The sequence below is a fragment of the Myxocyprinus asiaticus genome, chromosome 33, assembly GCF_019703515.2.
Source record: "Myxocyprinus asiaticus isolate MX2 ecotype Aquarium Trade chromosome 33, UBuf_Myxa_2, whole genome shotgun sequence".
NCBI lineage: Eukaryota > Metazoa > Chordata > Actinopteri > Cypriniformes > Catostomidae > Myxocyprinus > Myxocyprinus asiaticus.
Window position 1 is genome coordinate 17,236,821 of NC_059376.1, and position 23,557 is coordinate 17,260,377.

Sequence of the window (23,557 nt, forward strand, 5' to 3'; positions counted from 1 at the left end):
CTCTCCAGACAACATTTTTAAATAATGGCACATCATTTGGCTTTGCAGAACCCCTTATTCATGGATACAATTATTGTAATTAGTTTATACTAAAACAGCAAAATTGCTGGTACACCCTTGCATTTTAGTTTTAATACAGAGGTTCTCAACCTTGGGGTTGCAACCTCATCTGCTTCTCTGGTAATCACCATGTGGGGTCAACTGAATATTAATTATGGCCCTATGAAATCTTTTTATATATATATCTGTTTTATTTTTCACTAAATTCAGTTTTTCTTTCTTTCATTTTTTTTATTCCGTGTTTTAAAGTTTGATTAAATTTTATCATCAAAAGGCTGTCTAATCAAATTAATTTAAAAAACTTTAGTCAAATGAGAAAATAACAATTACTTATTTTATCAAATGAAGTGCTTCTAAATACTGTATATTTGTATAGCATTCTTACAACAAATATTGTACCAAAGCAGCTAAGAATATGACCTTACAACCCCCAGTAAGAAAACTACTGTATATTCAGATTATTTTCTTATTATTATTTAATATGGTTAAAACTATGGCTGTCAACCGATTAAGATAATCATGATTAATCTCATTATTTTCAACTAGTCTTTAGAATGCAGAATGAAACTGTAGAATTCAGAATTTTTACACTTTTGTTTATTTTTTTTACATTTTACACGGACCCCCTACCACCCACTTTTGCCCCCTGGAGGTCCCTAGACCACAGTTTGGGTGTCACTTTGAAGTGTGCAGCACATGCAGAATAAATATTTATTTAATTCTCAGCCTTTTGTGGTTTAACAATCACATTTGGACATTTAACGGTTTTAATTTGATTCATTGTGCATTCATCCCAAAAATATATCCCAAAAATGTCTGATTGCGTGGTATTCCGCATTTGAGTTAATTCCATTTTTATAAAAGATTCTGTGATTCCATCCATTTTTTCTACAATGGGGAAATTATAGGGCCCTATTTATGGTATATTTTTAAAAAGGTTAACATAATATATCATAAAATATATCAAATATTGAAGCTATGCTGATAACATCAAACATGAGAACCAATGAGGTTTTATATTATTGACGTAACCACGATCTTTGATTTAAACACATTATTAATTATTTGATTTGATTCAATTTGATTTGAGAATGAATAACGGCTTTGTTCTGTTAATCCCACAAAGTGATAATTTCACTTCAAAAGACATGAAATAAAGTGTATATAGCAAATATAGTGAAATACTGTATAGTCGTATCGATTACTTTTACTGTTTTTATGGTGTTTTTTGTCCTTATTTTAGCTTAGAGTCACCATTCAGTTGCATTATGGCAAAGAAACAATGTGAAGACTTTATAAAAATTAACCTTTTGTGGCAGAATTGACAGAATTTCCATTTTTGGGTAAACTAAACCAGTAACTCTATAATATCCCTTGTGAAAAAGTAATATACCAAACTGTATTTCAAATATATTTATTTCATGATAAGTATACTACAAATACATTAACATATCTATGTTCTAATTAAAAGTACCATGTAATTGCTTTCTTCAAATGCACACAGATAAACTTTGACCACTACAAATGAAATGGTACAGTAGTATAGCTTTTACAAATGCAATTAGGGGAAGTATAAATTAAAGGAATAATCGACAAATAAAGTTCCTGTCTCCTCCTCCACGTGACACGTGACCTTACCTACGAGCTTACGCCATCCCTCTCATGAGCGTGCGTCACACAGATGTACAGAAGCGAACATTTGTAGTTAAAAAGTACATAAATATTGTTTTGTTTCTAAATAAATTAATCGTTTGGGTTCAGAAGAACTCTATTTGTCGAGTCGTGTGGATTATTTTGATGCACCCTAAATATGCATTTTGGACCGTCAAACAATGGAGTACATTCACTTGCATTGTTTAAAGGAGGAGGCTGAAATGAAATCCTAAAAATCTTAAATTCTGTTTTGATGAAGAAAGAAACTCAGATACATCTTGGATGGCCTGAGGGTGAGTAAATTATCAGCAAATTTTCATTTTTGGGTGAACTATTATTTTAAGTTCACATATAGTGTACTTTAAGAACGTACACTGGTTAGGTGCTTGTTTCCATCTTATGATTCTACAACTTGTTTGAACTGTGTTAAAAGCTCCAGTCATAATAATGTTCTTCAAGCACAAAAAAATATTAGTAATATGACTTTGAAATATTTTCCTAATATAAATACTGTATATATTTAAATGTTAAATTATGCCATGTCTGTTCTGAGAACTTTTAAGAGCTGTTTCATTTGCATTTCAACATACTGTTATCATACTAACAGAGAACAAACTCTTTATTTGTCTGTCTTATAAATCGGACGTCTTATAACAAGAGGTTACTAATGCTGGAAACTTTTTAAAAATGATAATTAAAACGTTATTTTGAGTACTTTTTTTTATTATTGCACAATGCACATTCCTTAAAACACAAAAGTGATACTAAATGTACATGGGTGTACAACAAATAGGGGGCCCTCAAACAGGCTGGTTGTGACATCATCATTAAGTAGTCAGTATGCAGAGTGTGTTGTACACCCAATTTATACCAGACCAGCTTCCAAAATTGTCAAAACCACAGTGATTAGTTATTTATCTACAAAAATATTAGACAAAAGCTGTCCCCTTTCACAGTTTGAATGTTGATGCAATCAAAATAAAAATATTTAAATCTGCTTCTGTGGAGAGAGACTGGCTATGTGCTTGTCATTATTTTCAGTTCACACAAACCGCTGCTCAAACATTTTTTTTTTTTCTTTTTTAAACAAAATGAAATGCTGTCTGTTACTACTGGAAAACTGAATTGGTTCAACTGCGGGATCTTGTGTATGGGTTCCTCCTCTTTATGCATCTATTAAAGTCTCAATCAGACAGTCTTTTGTTGTTTGTGTCTGCATTAAACAATGTTACACAAGTACAGTTCACCCTGTGTTTTATTCCATTTCTAAAGCAGCATATTGCATTCGATATTGTGTGACTTGAAGAGGTATGGGATAAAGTTATTTCCTCATCCCAATAATAGGGTACAAAGCAATATTTGTTCATTAACCTACTTTGTCTAATGCTGCTTGTCTGCTCAATCTGCTCTTACTTTGAATTAAGACAAATTTCCCTCTTGAAAGAAGAATAAACACAAAAACAACAGTGTAAAACTTTTAATTTGCTTGTTAACATTGTGTTATCAGCATATGGTCATTCTACAACTATCACGCAAGTCATATCATGTAAGTTACAACTATCTACTGTACATAAACTTAGACTTAGACTATATTAGTGAATAACGGGGCATCTCATTATTGTTCTACAAGCGTCTACAAACAGCACAGAATGGCAGTGACAACTAGCTAGCCAGCGTGCCCTCATCCACTTTTATTAATTTCTGGCTAACCGCAAGTTACCCACTGTTGGCCAGGGGCCTTTGTAGATCAGTGATTAGATGGACCAATCTGACGTCTGCATTTTTTCACTTTTTATTGTGCAAAGGGCAAAATGGTACATTTACCTATTTTAATAAAATGTCAGGTGTTAAAACTACATAGGATTATAGTCCTTTCCAGGAATAAACTGTAACGTCTGTTGATGTTTCTGCTTGGGGACTTGCTAATGTCTGTTGTGTTTGCATAATTAACGAGGTAGGTCTGTGTAGGTTTTGGGGACTGTTTGGGTTTTTTATTAACTAACATTTAAAAGTAATTGGGGTTATAGTTACGTTTCGAGTACAGCTTAATGTTAAATATGTTGTTTTATATTAAGAAAAGGGGTTATTTTTTAGTTACCCTTGGTTAGATTAGTGCTGCTTTGAGATAGGTGTGATCCCATGTGAATCAATAAATACAATATAGTGTTTTCATTGTGGATTAACAGTGGTTTAAGACAGTGGTTCTCAAATCTATCCTGGAGGCCCTCAGCACTACACAGTTTGGATGTCTCCTCAATCAAACACACCTGGTTCAACTCATCAGGGGCTGGATTCACAAAACGTTCTTAAGAAATTTCTTCTTTACCAATTTCCTCTTAATTTCTAACATAAGACATAAGAATATGTTGTATTCCTGAAAAAACTTAAGAAAGTTCTTATATTTTTTCTTAAGATTGTTCTTAAAATCATTGTAAATATCATCTTAAAGTTAGGATAACCTCACAGTTGTCTTAAATTCTAGAAGGTAAAATGTTTAATGAATTTACTTGGTTTTTCATGTTGAGTCTGAAATTGCAATGGGCTGTTTATGTATAAATGTGATTTTAGATATTTGTAGGCTATTAGACAAGGCAAGCCCATGAGCAAGCTGATCAGTTTTTTTACAACCCCAATTCCAAAAAAGTTGGGACACTGTGTAAAATGTAAATAAAAACAGAATGCAATGATTTGCCAATCTCATAAACCCATATTTTATTCACAATAGAACATAGAAGACATATCAAATGTTTAAACTGAGGAAATGTACCATTTTAAGGAAAAAATAAGGTAATTGAATTTGATGGCAGCAACACGTCTCAAAAAAGTTGGGACAGGGCCATGTTTACAACTGTGTAGCATCCCCTCTTTTAACAACAGTCCATATACGTCTGGGAACTGAGGAGACCAGTTGCTGGAGTTTTGGGAGAGGAATGTTGTCCCATTCGTGTCTGATACAGGATTTTAGCTGCTCAACAGTCCTGGGTCTTCTTTGTCATATTTTTCGTTTCATGATGCGCCAAATGTTTTCAATTGGTGAAAGGTCTGGACTGCAGGCAGGCCAGTTTAGCACCCGGACTCTTCTACTACGAAGCCATGCTGTTGTAATAGATGCAGTATGCGGTTTAGCATTGTCTTGCTGAAATATGCAAGGCCTTCCCTAACAAAGACGTCATCTGGATGGAAGCATATGTTGCTCTAAAACCTGTATATACATTTGAGCATTGACGGTGCCTTTCCAGATGTGCAAGCTGCCCATTCCATAGGCACTAATGCATCCCCATACCATCAGAGATGCAGGCTTTTGAATTGAGCACTGATAACAAGCTGGATGGTCCCTCTCCTCTTTAGTCCGCAGGACGCGGCGTCCATGGTTTCCAAAAATAATTTCAAATTTCGATTCGTCTGACCACAGAACAGTTTTCCACTTTGTCTCTATCCATTTTAAATGAGCTTTGGTCCAGAGAAGACGGCGGAGTTTCTGGATCATATTCACATATGGCTTCTTCTTTGCATAGAGCTTTAAACTGCATTTGTGGATGGCACGGCGAACTGTGTTCACAGACAATGAGTTCTGGAGGTGTTTCTGAACTCTTGCAGTGATTCCCATTACAGAATCATGCCTGTTTTTAATGCAGTGCCGCCTGAGGGCCCGAAGATCACGGGCATCCAATATTAATTTTCGCCCTTGTCCCTTGCGCACAGAGAGTTCTCTAGATTCTCTGAATCTTTTGATGATATTATGTACTGTAGATGATTAGATATTCAAAGTATTCGCAATTTTACATCGAGGAACATTATTCAGAAATTGTCCCACAATTTGTAGATGCAGTTTTTCGCAGATTGGTGAACCTATGCCCATCTTTACTTCTGAAAGACTCTGCCTCTCTAAGATACTCTTTTTATACCCAATCATGTTACTGACCTGTTCCCAATTAACCTATTTAGTTGCAAAATGTTCCTCCAGCTGTTTCTCTTTAGTAACACTTATTTAGTAACACTTAGGGGCTGTTTACACGACAACATTTTCAACCAAAACTGGAAAACTTTTTATGCATTTTGGCTGTTCATTTACACGACAACGGCATTTTGGGGTCTGAAAACGCAAACGTTTGAAAACGGGTTTTAAAGTGCAAGTTTTTGAAAACTATGCTGTTATCGTCTCCAAGTAAACATACAAAAACGCAAATTTGTGAAAACGATGATGTCATGCGCACGAGTATTACGTGTTCAATCTATAGGCATGTGCGCGAGTACTTCAAAACAATGCGCGAGACATTCAAAACTACAATGGCGGACTAAAGGACCGTGTTTGTGCTGCTCAAGATTTTTAGTTTATTGACACTTCTCCAGCAAAGTGTAGATTTACTGCATCACTACTACGACCAGCGATCGCCATCTTCATTGTTCGTATTCACCGCTCTGTGAAGAATGCTTATGTGCGCAGGAGCGTAGTGTTTCTTTACAAAGTGACATTGTCAACTGCTGGCCTGAAATGCATAATACAGCCTTTTTAGTCGTTTTCGCGGATCTGTTTGAACGGGGATCGTTTTGACAACGTTGTCATCTGTACACGAAACTTTTCAAAAACGCAAAGGAAAAACTTTTCCGTTTTTAGTACATAGTTGTCGTGTAAACGTACCCTTTGTAAGCCTTTTGTTGCCCCTGTCCTAACTTTTTTGTGACGTGTTGTGGCCATCAAATTCAAAATTACCTTATTTTTTACATAAAATTTTACATTTCCTCAGTTTAAACATTTGATATGTTTTCTATGTTCTATTGTGAATAACATATGGGTTTATGAGATTTGCAAATCATTGCATTCTGTTTTTATATACATTTTGCATCCCAACTTTTTTGGAATTGGAGTTGTATTGTCAAGAAACAAATGAATATAACTTCTAAAGAATATTTCAAGAATTGCACTAAGGAACGTTCTTATTATTTATTCTAAAAACGTTATTTAATTTTGTTCTTAAGAACATTTTTGTGAATCTGGCCCCAGCTCGTTAGTGGAGACTCCAAGACTTAAATTGGGTGTGTCAGAAAAGGGCGACATGCAAAATGTGCAGTGCTGGGGGGCCTCCAGGACCACTGGTTTAAGACTCACTATGCTTGGTCCCCCAACTTTCTTCCCAGTAATACCCACGCTGTAATACTTTTAATGTAAGCACCAGAAGTACATATATTAATGCCAGCAAAAATTCAGTTGTGGTGTGGGCCAGCAGTATATTATTATTATAACATTAATGTATGTCCAGCACTCTTACAATGTAATGGAGTTGCAATTGTAATGTCCCCAAAATACATTATAAGTTTACACTGAGTCAATTCTGTGTATTTCAAAAAATAAATACAAGGGTAGATATTTAAAGTGTACTAAAGTATACTTGAAATAGTTCCATTTTAGTACAACCAAGTATACTTAATATATCTTTAGTTGCACCACAGCACTGCTTTAGGCAAACTCAAGTGCATTAAGTACAAAATTAGTTGTTCCAATTTAGCAGACTTTAAGTAAACCAATGTATAGCCTGCCATCAATACACTTTAGTATACTGAAGCACCCATGAATAAAGTGTGCTTAAGTATATTATTTTTTCACTAGGGGTAAGTTGATTCAGTCATATTAAATCATATTTTGACTTGAAAACAACCAGTTAATTTATATTTTACCACATAAAGCACATTTATTGGGTAACATGATAAAAACAATTATTATTATTTTATTTTAATTTTTTTTTTCAGTGTGGGTGAGGGTGTGGGGTTGCGAGAATTGTGTAACATAAAAAAATGGGTTGCTGATCCAAAAAAAGATTTAGACCCCTTGCTTTAACATTTAGCATTTCCAGTTTGTCAACATGTAGCATTTTCCAGTTATCATCCTGTCCTCTCTGTCTTTCGTTTTTCTTCATCTTCTGTATGAGAAAAACAGAATCAAGTTTTTCCTCCATTAGCAGTGCATAATGTTTGTCTTTATATGAGCCTTTTCTCTTTGATGCTGTCACCACTGCCTTTGTTCATTACATTGATGTTTGGGACATGTGTGTCTAATAAGCTTAGTTAAAGTTAATACTTTATTAGGTCAGCAGGAAACAAGTAATTCAAGCAAAGCAAGCAGTAATATCTGAGCATCAGTCAAGTCATTCAATATCGACCTGACTGAACAAGGCCTTTGATCCTGTTCCAAATACAAACGGGATATAGAAACCAACTGTGATTCAATACACACTGTCCAATTGTTTATTTTAGAAACATCCTGTGTGTGTGTTAAGGAAAGGTGTAAGGCCAGCAGAAAACCTGACATGAGCGAAATCAGCTAATCAGTTGAGGAAAACCCTTAATAACCATACTAAATAATGACTTAATGACAATCTAAAGTTGCAGCAAGGTTTCTATAAGGGAACTGCAATCACAGCTGCCTTAATGCCTTTTGTGTGACACAAAAGTCTGTACATTAAATAAAGAAGCAAACTTCTGTTTATCAAAAGCGTTTAACCACCTCAGCTAAGACACCTTTCGGAAATCAAGATGGTAATTAGGGATAAAACATGAGAGAGTTCTTTTAAAAAACTATGTATATACTGTCTATATAGTGATATACTGTGATATAGCTCCAATGATTATTTAAGTACTGTGAGGGCATGCAGATATTTGAGTGACCCACTTATTTAAAGTTGATTTAAAGTTGATTTCATTTATATATATATATATATATATATATATATATATATATATATATATATATATATATATATATATATATATATATATATACTGGCGGCCAAAAGTTTGGAATAATGTAAGTAAGGAAACTAGTACTTTAATTCACCAAAGTGGCATTCAACTGATCACAAAGTATAGTCAGGACATTACTGATGTAAAAAAACAGCACCATCACTATTTGAAAACAAGTAATTTTTGATCAAATCTAGACAGGCCCCATTTCCAGCAGCCATCACTCCAACACTTTATCCTTGAGTAATCATGCTAAATTGCTAATTTGGTACTAGAAATTCACTTGCCATTATATCAAACACTGCTGAAAGCTATTTGGTTCATTAAATGAAGCTTAACATTGTCTTTGTGTTTGTTTTTAGTTGTCACAGTATGCAATAGACTGGCATGTCTTAAGGTCAATATTAGGTAAAACAATGGCACAAAAAGAAACAGCTTTCTCTAGAAACTCACCAGACAATAATTGTTTTGAGGAATGAAGGCTATACAATGCGTGAAATTGCCAAAAAACTGAAGATTTCATACAAAGGTGTACACTACAGTCTTCAAAGACAAAGGACAACTGGCTCTAACAAGGACAGAAAGAAATGTGGAAGGCCAGATGTACAACTAAACAAGAGGATAAGTACATCAGAGTCTCTACTTTGAGAAATAGATGCCTCACATGTCCTCAGCAGACAGCTTCATTGAATTCTATCTGCTCAACACCAGTTTGCGTGAGAAGTGCCCAACAAGACAACCACATCTATGGCAAGTGCTACAGGAAGCGTGGGGTGATCTGGACATACTGACAGCTAGAATGCCAAGGATCTGCAAAGCTGTCATTGCTGCATGTGGGCTTTGATGAGAACTCTTTGAAGTAGTTTAAGAACATTTTTTTTTTCAAATTGTAATAGTAATTTTTCACGTTATTAATGTTCTGGCTATACATTCAGTTGAATGCCACTTTGGTGAATAAAAGTACCAATTTCTTTCCATAAGAGAAAAATATGCAAATAATTCAAGCTTTTGGCTGCCAGTGTGTGTGTGTGTGTATATATATATATATATATATATATATATATATATATATATATATATATCTATAGACATTTTTTTTTTTTTTTTAGAAACCTTGCACTTGTCAGCAAGCAACACTTTGATCATTAAATGTTCAACATCACCTGCATTACTTGAAAGTTTTCAAACTGGAACCCTGTAGTGATCAAAGCTTTATTTATCAGCATCTCATACAAATTTTTTTCCAACTTTAAAAAAGGTGTCCTTCCTAAAGACTCTCTTCCAAACTTTTTGGGATGAAAATGTCCCCCTCGCCACCACCCCCAAAGTATAGAATAAAATTGATTTGTTACACACTAAAATATTGTACTAAAAAAGTATTTCAAAAGTGTATTAACTAAACTAAAGTCAGTTCCACAGTTCAGTGGACACAGTTTTTTTGTGTTTAATGTTGTGGAGATTAAATGCATTACCTCAAGTCAGCCTCAGCCCCTGCTGACAAACTAAAAATTAATTAAAGATGCAACTACATCGTATTCTGTTATAAATTATAGATTGATCTATAACCCCTAAAGTACCAGGGTCTATACATTTTTCCAGAGAGACATAGATTAAATTGGGATCCCCCGCATTATCGTTTTTCCTGTTGGCAGAAAATGGAGGCAAATGAGAGATTTGTAGAGGTCTAAGCAGAGTAATAAGTCTTTGAGTGGCTGACATGTTTGAGTTAATTTAATTTCACTGGGCTGCTTCTCCTGCTCGGCCTGGTGCTCATTTTTCACTCCACCCTGAATCATTCACATTTGGGGTATTAATCAGACTGAACTCTGGCTTTACCTGAGAAATTATGCTTTTGAACCAGGAATTTTGTCCATTGCCTTGTCACAAGGGGAGCCCACTAATGTTCTCTATTGTGTAGCCTACACATAGGGCATGGGGAAGGAGGGGGACCACCCCTACCCATAAAAAATGTGCTGCAGGCCCATGAATTTATAGCACTTGGTTGGCTAATACACTCCTCTGTTTGAGCGACCCTTCCAGCTCGACACAACATTGACTGAACTATTGGCGTGAGTTGGGGCGGGACTATCTGTTTTTTTTTTTTTTTTTATCAATGGCTGATGTATCTATATAGTAGGATAGTGTAAATAAAATGATTGTGACTAAATTTTAAAGGTTAGGTTTAGGAATGGAGTGGCGACCCAGCACAGTAATTAATGTAACCTGAGTCACATTTTCTTTTATCTTACATAGTTTTGTTCATGGTTTTCAAGTATTAGGGCATGTATCAAGTGACATTATTTTTGTTGTTGATGTCAACAACAAAAGATACAGGAAGTTTTCTAGTCTAGTGAATTCTACATAATATATAATTTATTATGAAACTATACCATTTTTGTCAACATACCACAGTTACTGTTGCAACTGTAAAATTGTGATCAAATTAGGAAGGGTGATGATGTGTAATTTGAAGAACCTTTATGTTGGCGCATGGCTCAGTGTTTTTTCTTTTCCTCATCAATGCTATTTTTAATGTCAGGGCTGTCTAAATGTTTGAGAGGTTTGACTTCCTCCATAGCACTTAACACTAGAAAATTCTCACTGGATCTCAAATGGTTCCCATCAGTTTTGTGGTCTGTGCCACGATATTGAAGAAAGTCTGGTTGATTTGCGAGTGCTCAAGAGATACAGTAGGTTAGAGCAGAGCAGATCATTGGCTCGAGTGGTTCAGTGATGGCTCTGGGCTCTGTGGGGAAGACAGGCTTCAGTCGCACCGTGAAAATATTGCGTTGCATTTGAGAAGCATAATTAGTGTGTATACAGTGGCAAACACAGGATTATCGTTAAATTATTAATTACATTTTCAATGTGGGAGAACCATGGCATTGTTTCTTTCCCTGCTGCCCGCAACTCTATCCGAACAACCCACCAATTGAGAAACAATGGGTTAGGGGATGTAAAATATCTATATGAAAGTATAATGTATCTAAAATCATTCACTTATAAGGAAAATAAAACAATGCAGTTAAACATGCAATAATATTCAAAGATTCCAGAGCCTATCACAGAATCGTCCGAACTGAGTGGAGACTGTTCTTTCTGTGACGTTATCAAGGTGAAGGAAAATTGTCACTATGGTGAAGCCTTGCTTTTGAGACTGCCCTTGTCAAACAATGAAAGCTATCTCCTCCATGTTAACCCTTGACAAGTTCTGATTCACTGTGATTGTGTTGCTCCTGTGATGTGCCATCTCGCGCAGCATTTTCACATTAATTTTGGACATAAAAATTACTTGATGCAGGAAACATATCATGGTGCCTGGTTATGATATGATGTCATGTAAAACCTTAGTCTCGTAATTTTGCATGACCAAACAACAATATATCTTTGAAATTATGGATCTGTTAAAGCTGTTGACTTGTCTATTGGACAGTGGCACAACTAGGATTAAATGGGCCATAGGACAGAACTACTTGATGTTTTGTTATGATTGTCTTTTCTTTTCTTTTTCTTTTTTCTTTACTATTTATTTTTTAGAGTTTAAGAGTAAATATAATTTAGGACTTCTTAGAATTTAAATAAGTGGCTCCTGTGGATGAGATATGGTGTAAAGACAGCTCTAAATACAAAGTAGCTTGAGTGAAGATGCACAGTAAATTTTGGCATAATCTCCATTATCACAAATCAGTTCCAACTCTCATAGAAGAAATGTTATATACACCTTTAATCAGCTCTAATGAAGAGTGAAGTGTGGCCTATGTGTTCAACAATTTGATAATAATATATAATAAACAATACTGTATAATCACTCAGATTTTTTGTAGGTACTGTTTACTGTACATTAGTTGCACATTTTATATTGGCCAACAAACTACGTAGCATGTATTTCTGTAGCCAGTAACAAGGTTACATAAAAGCTTAGATCCAAAACAAGATGCATAATGAGTTTTTGATTTTACAAGGTTACTTTGTGATAGCAACGATTTTCAGAACATTAATATGATTGGCAGCAAGTGTTTAACATTGTTACCCGCTAAAACACAAACAATGAAATTTGTATATCCTCACGGTTGAGACGGGGCCTCTTTCGTAATGGGGCACTATGCACAAAAGAAAAAACAAAAAACAAAAACAAAAAACAATTCAGTTAAAAACATGATTATGTCACCAACTAACATATGTATACACTTGGCCAGCCAGTATACGTCAGGTGGGTTTCAATTATTCTTTCAAAACAGCATGCAACTATTCTGATTTCCCATTTGTTTACTAAATATATTTTTTCAGACATTTTTTTTTTTTTTAAATCACAAGCTCAAATAGGGGCTGCATGAGTTGAAGTATCACCCTCTGCACATTGAAGAATAATTGCTTTTTTCTTTCTTTCTTTCATTGCATTCTTTTAAAAGCACATCCATTTCCAGTTTAATGGAGCTAAAACAATCGTCCACCTGTGAGCCCATATTCCTCCCAGCAAGATTTTGCCTGTGACAAGTGTTGAGGTGGCATTTGTTCCTCAAACTACATCATTCCAGATGAGTGGGGCTTTTGAACAGCAGGAGAGAGAATCTCTGAAATGGGAAGTGCCAAAAGGCATAACTGAAAGATAAATTCTTAACAAGAAAGACTCCCATCTCTTATTTAGTTTCAGGGCATGAGCATACACCATTAGTGCACCTCCACAAGCCTTTGTTTTGCAGCTTCCTTAAAGATACATTTTTTTTTAAGGACTAGCATGGCTGATCACCAACACACCACAATTATTATTACTTTATTATTATTATTATTATTATTATTATTATTATTATTATTATTATTTTTGCCATATCTGCTAATAAAGGGCGAAATGAGAAAATGTACGGGCTATATATGGGTATTTCTTCAAATTTTGGCACTTTTATTTCCCAGGGGATGATTTTTATTACAATTTTATTAAGATTGCAACAGATTTGTTACAAGAAAGTCACAATAAACCCTTTCTTGGAAAATTTTAACCATGCTTTCCACCTTTCTTTTTGCATGATTTAGTTTTTATTGTTTTATCCTTCCCGGACTGAGACTTTCAATCTCAAACTATAAATATTCTTTATAAAAATATTAATTATTACATGTTTAAAACTATAATCAAAATAAAAAGTGAAATAACCATAACCCTTTCCATATTAATCTTTATCTTATTTTAAGCAAAAATATACATATATTTTTCCATTTTATACTTGTGACAAACAGTGATGAGTCAGTCAGCCTCTCTGTCAAGTTGCAACTGTGAAAAAACATGAAGACTTGTGAATGTTTTCCTCATTTTTAGTTTTGGTGGCTAAATGTGAGCAAGATTTTGCATATGTGTTCCCCTGGAGTTTTAGAGAAAAAAAAAGAAAAAAGCTTCAGGCAATCAAGATAAACTTTTGCTGTTAAATGCTCTAAGATACAATATAAGGTAATCACGACAGATGGAGTCCTGACAGATGTTTTCTTCAGTAGACAGTCTATATGTCTTTGATTTGAATCGCTCCTGTCATGTATGTCAGAAAAGGTTAGACTATAATTCTTAAAATGCTATTTAAATAATTTGTTATGTTGCAGTTCCTAATAAAATTACTGTACACAAGTCACTGTGTATTTCCGTTGCAGTGCAGTACATTTGAAAGCTGTATTGTAATGTCTTGTGCTTCTATAAGATGCATAGTGCTGTAGAGTCATAAGCTCAATGTATTTTCCTTGTTTAAACTCAGGCATTTTCACTCTGCCAACCCTGCAAAGCCAGCCAGGTCCCAGCACAGTGCCCAGGCTGCCTTAGCACTACACCTAGCGGCTCATCCATCTTACACTAGTGTCTCTCTGCATCTCCACTTACAGTAATGGAAATCATTAAAAAGGGATTCACAAGAAGATACAAGTGCTGTGCCTGTCATTGTATTTCTTCAAGCTGCACACACAAACATGCACACCAAAATGTTTCAAAGGAAAATGTGGAAGTGTGTGTGTGGATGTGTGTCCACCCACCTGCCTGGCAGTTTTAGAAACCTTCTATGATCCAGTCTATGGCTATCGAGCTGCCCTATGGCCAACGCTGATGATTTAGTGGCTGTACAGAAGTGGGGGGTGGGGGGGTAGATGATAGAGAGTGGGAGAGCAGAAGGCAGAGAGCAGGGGACAAATAGAGCAGGGTGGGGGGGGGAGGCTTCCTATCGCCTCCCTGTGGCCAGCCTGTCCTTATGAAAGTGGATGACTGAGGTAATAGACTTTGACTGCTGCTATCGCTCATAGAGTTAATAGCTAGATGCCGAGGAAAGATACTTTGTGCTCTGCGCTAGTATCATAGCTTGATAGAGCCCGTGTATGGGAAGAGAGAAAAATGCCAGACAGCAATACGTTCTGTATGATTTTTTATTTTTACTCAGTGTGGTACCGATGGGAAAATCAGACCAGGCTTGCATTTCGATTGTTAGCCGGTAACCTTGAACTTGAATGTGCTCCTCAGGGTTGTAGCTGGACCTTACTGCTCACCTCTCTCAATTTGACTGGGTATTACTGTTCACCTGCTCAACTGTAGCCACTAGCCTACAATTACTACAGTGCCCTTGAAGTATTGGTCATTTGTTCTATTGTTTTTAAATTGAAATTTTAAATTAACTAGATTATAAGTCACATAAACAATATTCAGGAAGAGATGAGATGTCATTCTATCTAGTGGCTGACATCCCCTGTGGTGATGGATCCATTACCGTAGACCAGTAGGGAATTACAGGCATTCAATTTACAAGATGAGAAATAGTCTCCTCAGGTATTTATTGCGTATGTAGAGATGAGTATCTATGGGAACCAGAATAAAGTGAGGTTTACAGCTGAAATTTAAAATCAAAGAGTTCAAGTTGACTTCCATAGGATAGGAGTAAAAGCTCAATGGAACAAGATTATGAAACTGGAACATGATAATAGAATTCTTTCAGAACTGTAGAAGTCATTCATCAGAAGCATATTGTGTTCATACTATAGCCTTTGAGGCACCTCCAGAATCAGGCTATGCAAAAATAGCTTTAAAGCAGAATCTTCCATCCATCCATCCATGCATCCATGCATCCATCCGTTCCTTTCAGGTATATTTCACCCAAAAATGTAAATATTTAACCATACATAATTTTAATTTGATGTTTCTTTGAAACACAAATTATATGTTAGGCAGAATGTCTGAGCTGCTATATTTCAAGTCTTCTGATGTCATTAGACAGTTTTACGTGAAAACCAGACTCCCACTGCTGGAGCTCACATATCTAATTTGTGATGATTTTCAATTAAGAAATTGTGCTTTTAGACATGACACACTTGATTCTGAGTGCCACTGGTTCTCGTGTGTCGTGTGACCAGTTGCATTGTGGCATGTTTAAATATGTGTGACTGCAAATTACATTTGAGAGCTATGGCAGAGGGAAAGATTATCAATGAACAACAACTTAAATTTCAGTCTGCATCCAACAAAAAGCTATCATGTCTTCAAATGACTTGAAATATAGTACACAGCCATGTGGACTGCTTTTATGATAATTTTAAGATGTTTTTTTTTTTTTTTTTGTCACTTTTATGGTGCTTTTGATTAGTGTTATGATCTACACCTTGTATGGAAATTAGAAGCTCTGAAATTCTACATAACATCTCTGTAACACTTCCCCAGTCAGTCAGGAAAAGAGGAAGCTGCAGATGGCATTCTCAGTCCTAAATAATACAGTCTTTTGTTTGGGGGGGGGGGGGTTGGGTTTCTCCCCAATTTGGAATGCCCAATGTGCTCTAAGTCCCCGTGGTGGCGTAGTGACTCACCTCAATCCGGGTGGCGGAGGACGAATCTCAGTTGACTCTGCGTCTGAGACCATCAACCCACGATCTTATCACATGGCTTGTTGAGCACGTTACCACGGAGACATAGTACGTGTGGAGGCTTCACGCTATTCTCTGCAGCATCCACACACAACTCACCATGTGCCCCACCGAGAGCGAACCACATTATAGGCCACACCCCCGTCCCGCTTCCACAAGCTCCCTTTGTGTTCCACGGTAGAAAGTAAATTACACTGGGTTGAGTAAATGATCACAATTGTCTTTTTTAATACTTTTTTATTTCCATTTGTGACAAGTTGGACAGACACAGGGCCCAGCAGTACCCCCAAGAGTTTTCCTATGTGATTTTGTTATAAATGGCCACTTTGCAATGGTTAGCTATAATGAAGACTGTTCTTTCTTAATAATAATAAAAGATGATCTAGTGTGTGGGATGACTGGTATCCCCCTTAAGACATTCAGTGGTTTATAGAAAAGCGCTTTTTACATACTAAATGCACTTCCCATATGTACAGTGCGCATCCTCGCGCTGGAAGCGTCATAAACAGGCTTGACTGGATCATGCAGAGTGCTAAACCAGCATGGCGTAGACCCCAAAACCTAAAAAATATATAATTTTCTACTTTGAAGCACTCTGGAGAATATTAAACCTCTCATAAGGTAAAACAGTCCCGACATTCTAAACAGCGCTGACGAGGAAAAGACGAGTAAACATAATGTGTGCCATTACTCACCAACTGTAGAAACAGGTATGATTTGACAGAACTGTAATATTTTCACATTGAAAATATAAAAGGAGAAGGAGATGTCTACTTAGTTTTATAAAAATGTTTAATGTTTAGGCTACCTAGCCTATTCCATCAGGATGAGCTATTCATGGTCAAACCTGTGGTAATTCTTACAAATAAAAAAAGTAAAATCAAGGTCTTCAAAGCCTCTTTGAACAATGGGACAAGCCATCAGTTTTATTTTACTTTTACCTGTATAAAATCTTTTCTGTTCTAATGGGGGGAAATATTGGTTTTGTTTGCCTTCAGATTAGAGATGACTAAACCCTAGAATGCATATGTAACCTCCCCCCTCTTAAATGCAAATGTGAAGAGATGAGAGGCTTATTCCTTATACAACTACTTATTTTTTCAATTAAAGTTTATTATAATAATACTTTTATAAGTAATTAAAAATTATAAATAGTTAATATATCGTTTATTTAATGCTGAAGACTGAAACACTGAAGACACATTAAAAAATTAAGCAGGACTTTTGGATGAGAGTGTAATATGAAATATGGGCAATATCCATGTTTGGCGGTAAAATGTGAAATGCCTCAACAGCTCTACCCACACAAAAATATACATATAAGTACAATGGACTAGGATAAAATGTTTGTTATAAACAGTTGTTATAAATTTGTAAAACTACAACCTTATGTTCTCTATATTGCAGTATGACACTATATTTCTATATTACTCCAAAATCAATTAATGTATTACAAAAATAATACCAGTGTTAAATGCATTGAATACCATAGGAAATACAGTATATGGGTTATATGGGACCAACATATGCATTCAAGTGGCTGTCATGGAAATTCTCTTATAATTTAAAAATTATTCAATTTAATTTTACAAATTTAGTTCACTTGAGAGAGCTTAATTGAGGAATACCTGTAGTTGCAGATCAAAAGACCACTTTGTGTAAAAAATTATGTCTTAAAAACTAGAAGCTGAGTTTTTTTTCCCCTCCACATATACATTCTAGGGTTAAATCAACATTAAAAAAATAAATAAATAAATAATAATAAAAAAAAAAATCTAATATTTCCATTAGTAACAGTCCCAACTCACTAAAATGGCATTCAAAATGGCTAATGTATAAAACATTGTATATATATATATATATATATATATATATATATATATATATATATATATATATATATACTGGTCAATATATATTAATTTGTTGTATAGTTAATTCTATTAAATGCATTAAGCTCTTTTAATGAACTTTTTAGGGTCTCTTATTGAATATGCAATCATGCTTATGTTCACATTTATTAATAATAAAAAATGTTTTACAGGATAAGATGCGATAAGATAGGGGGCCCAAAATGCAAAGTTGTCAGGGGGCCTACAAATCCTAACATCGCCCCTGAGTAAGACTGAACCCTGTCTTTAGGTAAAAGCTCAGATGTCTGTCCTCTCCAATCCTACAGCTCAGTGGCTTCCAGTTTTCCCTGTGGTAAAATTACTTGCAAAGTGTTTGTCTTTGGTAAGCTGACAGAGAGAACTTGTGTCAAAATCAATTTGACTCTTGTTAACCCTCTGGGGTCGACGGACGCTGGCGCGTCCTGCTGGATTTTTTCCGCATAACAGTGGAAACAACTTAAAATACTCCGTCATTTTTGGGCATACAGATAAGTGTAAGACATCATTAGAAACTATAAAGGGTCTACTTTTATTTGTGTACACTCACAATAACAACAAAACCTTATGCTTTTGTAAAATAAAGAAAATAAACAGGGTGCGCTTTCAGCCGTCTCCGCGAGCATCTTCCTGAAACACGTCACAAAAATGAATTGAAACTCCACGAATGCTTATCAGACAAACATGAAACATATGCCTAAAGTAAGCTTAAAATGTCTACTTTTAAATAAAACAATTCAAATTTAAAACAAATATTCTCCTGCAATGTAATCTGTATGAAACAAAGTGATGTACAGTTTCTCCTGGCTCAGCTCATTATCGCTAATGTGATCCCACCCACCAACAGAGTGCGCTATTCATACGGTAATGTGCTGAGGTGGTCTATGCAAATATGCAAATGGTAAATGCCACCACAACAATGCCTTATAAAACATCAAGTTTCATCATCAGATTCATTCACTTTCCTGCGCGTTTGAAAGGTGGCACGCTACACAGGTGAGGAAGCTCTACAGATGGTCCTGGATAGTGACGAATAGTTCATATTTTCCTCAGAAGAAGAGCGGGAATCTGACGAGGAATGTTTACATTTTGAAGAGCGATTTGATGGAGCCGAGGATACAATTTCGGATGAGTAAGTAATTTAGTTTTACTTACATATTAGTTGACATGCTATTTTATATAAACATGTACATATTTTACTAGCTGGACTATTTCCAGACTTGCCAGCCAGTATTCAGAGTATTGACATTTGAAATATTTCCTAATAGGCAAGTTTTAGTTACATTTAAATGTTGTTTCGGCTAAAGCAGATATTTAAATTGTATGCTGTATGATATAAATATGATATGTAATATGATATAAAAATAATATGAATGTTTAGATTATATTTTAACTAGTGTTTATGCTGCCTCATTATCATCAATGAAGCTTGTGCTTGCAAATATCTGTTCAGGTGTAAAATGTGCTGTAAATATGCCCATATTAGAAAATCAGCATATTAGAATGATTTTTGAAGGATCATGTGACACTGAAGACTGCAATAATGATGCTGAAAATTCAGCTTTGACCACAAGAATAAATTGCATTTGACAATATATTCAAATAGAAAAAAGTTATTTTAAATTGTAAAAATATTTCACAATATCACTGTTTTTGCTGTATTTTGGATCAAATAAATGCAGCCTTGGTGAGCAGAAGAGACTTCTTTTAAAAACATAAAAAAATCTTACAGATCTATAAACTTTTAAACGGTAGTGTAGGTCAAAAGTTTTTAAGTAAAGTCTTTATGTAAAGAAAATGTATAGTCAGATAATTCATGCAATCATTAAGTCTCCTCACATACATTCTCTCTCAGGGGAGGGGTCTTTGTCTCCTCAGGGTGAATCACATCAATATTCATGATCATCCACGCCTCCTCACATATGGCCTTTCTAACACTAAAAGTGTCTTACAAAAGTTAAATTACTATATTGTTTTGTATGAATGAGTGATCAGGATGGTTTCACATCATTTTTGTAGCAAAAACTCTAGGCTATAAGATCCAGTTCTCAAAAGTCTTGTGAACAAATGTTTAGTATGTGTTATATCGCCTTATTTCAGTGACTTACAATTTTTGTTTTTTCAAAAACCACGCATAAAATGTTATTTTCTCAAAAATACAAACCTGTACATACATGTTGTTCACATATTATTGTAGCCCAGTTTGTGCTGAATACAGTGTTATCAGACTTTAGCCATTAATATGTTTTTAAGCTACTGAAAAAAGCACAAATGTCAAGGCATGTCAAAACTTCTCCAGGGCCCAAAACACCCTCAGACCCCAGAGGGTTCACTGCACAATGGATCAAAATTAATTACAACTGATTCTACACCAAACGACCATATTCCACAGAGCACAGCTACAGCAACGGTAGGTGATAAGCAGACCCACATGGAATTTGTGCCTGCAGAACTCCAAAGAAAGCTCCGCATATTTCCAAAGAAATGCAACGCCCCTCATTTGCAAAGTTTTACACATCTCCCTTTCCTTGCGTATGCTTATTAAATATTTTGGCTTATTTGATTATGCAAACATGGACGAGGAGAGACAGATCGTGGATGTTTAGAATGAAATATTATATAACAAACCCCTGAAGTTCCACAAGGAACACCATAAAAAAAAAAAAAATAAATAAATAAATAAAAAAACATTCAATCTGGTTAAGCATTACGGAAGACGTGAAAATACAAAGTATGTGTTCTTAGTTTTACACTCCTCATATGGGTAGTGTGCTAAGAGTGACAGAACAGACAGACAGAACTTTCCCACACAATGCTCTGATTGGCTGTGATTGTGACATCATGCAATTAGTGTGGACATAAACATTTCTTGTCACTGGAATCATGTTGCGTCACACCGGGTTTGTAATGCTATATTAGTAAAGTACTGCAGTTCAGGGAGTAGTCAATCAAAATTCCTTCTTAATTAAAAGACTACATAATTCATACTTTGATGATCACAACAGTGTGCTTTGCACTGTTCCACAATAGTTATGTGAAGCCATTAGGAGAGAGTTAGATCAGCTTGTTCTGTTAGCAAACATCACTTTCCCTTGTGTTTAAATTCAATGTGTTCATGATAAACTGAAGAGAGACTATTGCTTGCATAACCTCAGATGGCAACAGAAAGCTTTTCACCAGTAACAATGAACTGCACACACATATTCATCCTACAGAGGTTACATAGCCTTGAAACACTGGAGCCTTTAAATTAAATCTAATACTATTCCCATATCAGGCCATGCCTCTGTATTGCATTTCCACCTCACTGTTGCACACATACCACAGAAAGTGATTACTCTTTGTCAACGATCTAATCTACTGTTATGATGTGGTGGAGAATCAAATGAATTCAGCTCTCAGGACCCAAACAGTACACTTTAACCTAACACAGACATGAGGGGTTCTCATGTTTATATAGGCTTAGCAGAGAGATGGATGGATGGATGGATGGATGGATGGATGGGCAAACAAATGGACAAACAGATGGAATGAAAAAGAAAGATGTACTGCAAGATGTACAACTCTCAGAAGGACAGTTATTGTTTAAGGTACAACAAGGGCCATTACTGGGGTGGAACCCTATATTTTTTAAATATATTTAAAAATGTTTTTTCTTTTTTTTTTTTTTTTTTATTCTAGTTAAAATTTAACTCGTTTGGGTACATTATTGAACCCTAAGGGTTAGACCCCAGAGTGTTAACAAGAGTCAAATTGATTTTGACACAAGTTCTTTCTGTCAGCTTACCAAAGACAAACACTTTGCAAGTAATTTTACCACAGGGAAAACTGGAAGCCACTGAGCTGTAGGATTGGAGAGGACAGACATCTGAGCTTTTACCTAAAGACAGGGTTCAGTCTTACTCAGGGGCGATGTTAGGTACCTTTAAAGGTACATATACAGTATATATTTTGTTCCTCTGGGAACAAAAAAGCCAAATGCATCTTTTTGTCTCCTAAAGGGCACCACCCCAGTGAAGGCATTGTGCCCTAAAAGGTACCTTTTTTTCTGAGATTGTATTTATATCAACACATTGTTTAGACAACATTTATCCACTATATTTTTACCTTGTGTGGATAATGCTGCATCTAAATGAATTTTCAGCTTGTTTTGCATGTTAAGTCCTGCTGGGAAATATCCCTGCAAAGTCATGGCAAAAAACATAATTTATAAAATTATAAACTTTTTAAATGTGAATTATAAATTAAAAACATAGCATTCATTAATCTTGGCTAAGGGGATAGTTCACCCAAAAATAAAAATTCTCTGACCATTTTCTCACTCTCATGCCATCCCAAATGTGTATGACTTTCCTTCTGCAGAACACAATCAAAGATTCTTAAAAGAATATCTCAGCTCTGTTGGTCAATTCAATTCAAGTGAAGGGTGACCAGAACTTTGAAGCTCAATAAAGCACATAAATGTAGTATAAAAGTAAACAATATTACTCCAGTGGTTAAATCCATATCCTCAGAAGCTATATGATAAGTGTGGCTATAAATCTCCACCTTTGGTCAGCCCCAACCAGTAGGTGACGATATGGACAAATATGTGAATCCCCTAAAAAACAAAAAAGGAAGAATGTGGAAATGAAAGTGAAAGTGGGGATTTAAAGAAAGTACTTAAATATTGATCTGTTTTTTACCCACGCCTGTCATATTGCTTTAAAGACATGCTGCCTTTATGTGCTTTTTGTACCTTCGGAGTTCTGGCCACTATTCATTTCCATTGAATGGACCAACAGAGCTGAGATATTCTTCTACAAATTTGTGTTTGTGTTCTGCAGAAGAAAGAAAGTCATACACATCTGGGATGGCATGAGGGTGAGTAAATGAAGAGAGAATTTTCTTTTTTGGGTAAAGGTAATTTTAAAGGTCAGATCAGGTAAAAAAAAAAAAAAAACAGCTCTTTAGGGTAACAATTGCAGGTTACCATGTTCATGAAACCTTGTGCTTTAACTAATGTTAACGTACAGTGTAAAACCTTATTGTAAAGTGTTAACACATAAGTATTCTTATTAAATAATTCTAAATAAATACTCATTTTAAATAATTAGTGTCTGAAATTGGAAATCCACTAGGAAGCACATCAAGCCTGTACTAAAACTGGATTAATGTACATGAAATAATATTTTATGCACTGTACAGTAAAACATTTAAGAAAAAAAGTGCAAAAAAAAAACATTAAAGGAAAAAGAGATATTATTTCTGATGCAACACAAAGTACAACAAGGCAATAAGGAATGCATTTTTATCTCATAAACAATCTATAACAACAACTTGGTAGCAGCAGGAGGGAGTAGAGCCAATAA

The 23,557-nt window shown here is 35.2% G+C and overlaps 1 protein-coding gene across 1 annotated transcript in view; it reads right to left on the bottom strand.

The window, feature by feature from the left end:
* Nucleotides 1-23,557, bottom strand: part of LOC127424142 (GDNF family receptor alpha-2-like) — a 145,277-nt gene that overhangs the window by 116,574 nt on the left and 5,146 nt on the right. The gene's annotated exons all lie outside the window — the stretch shown is intronic.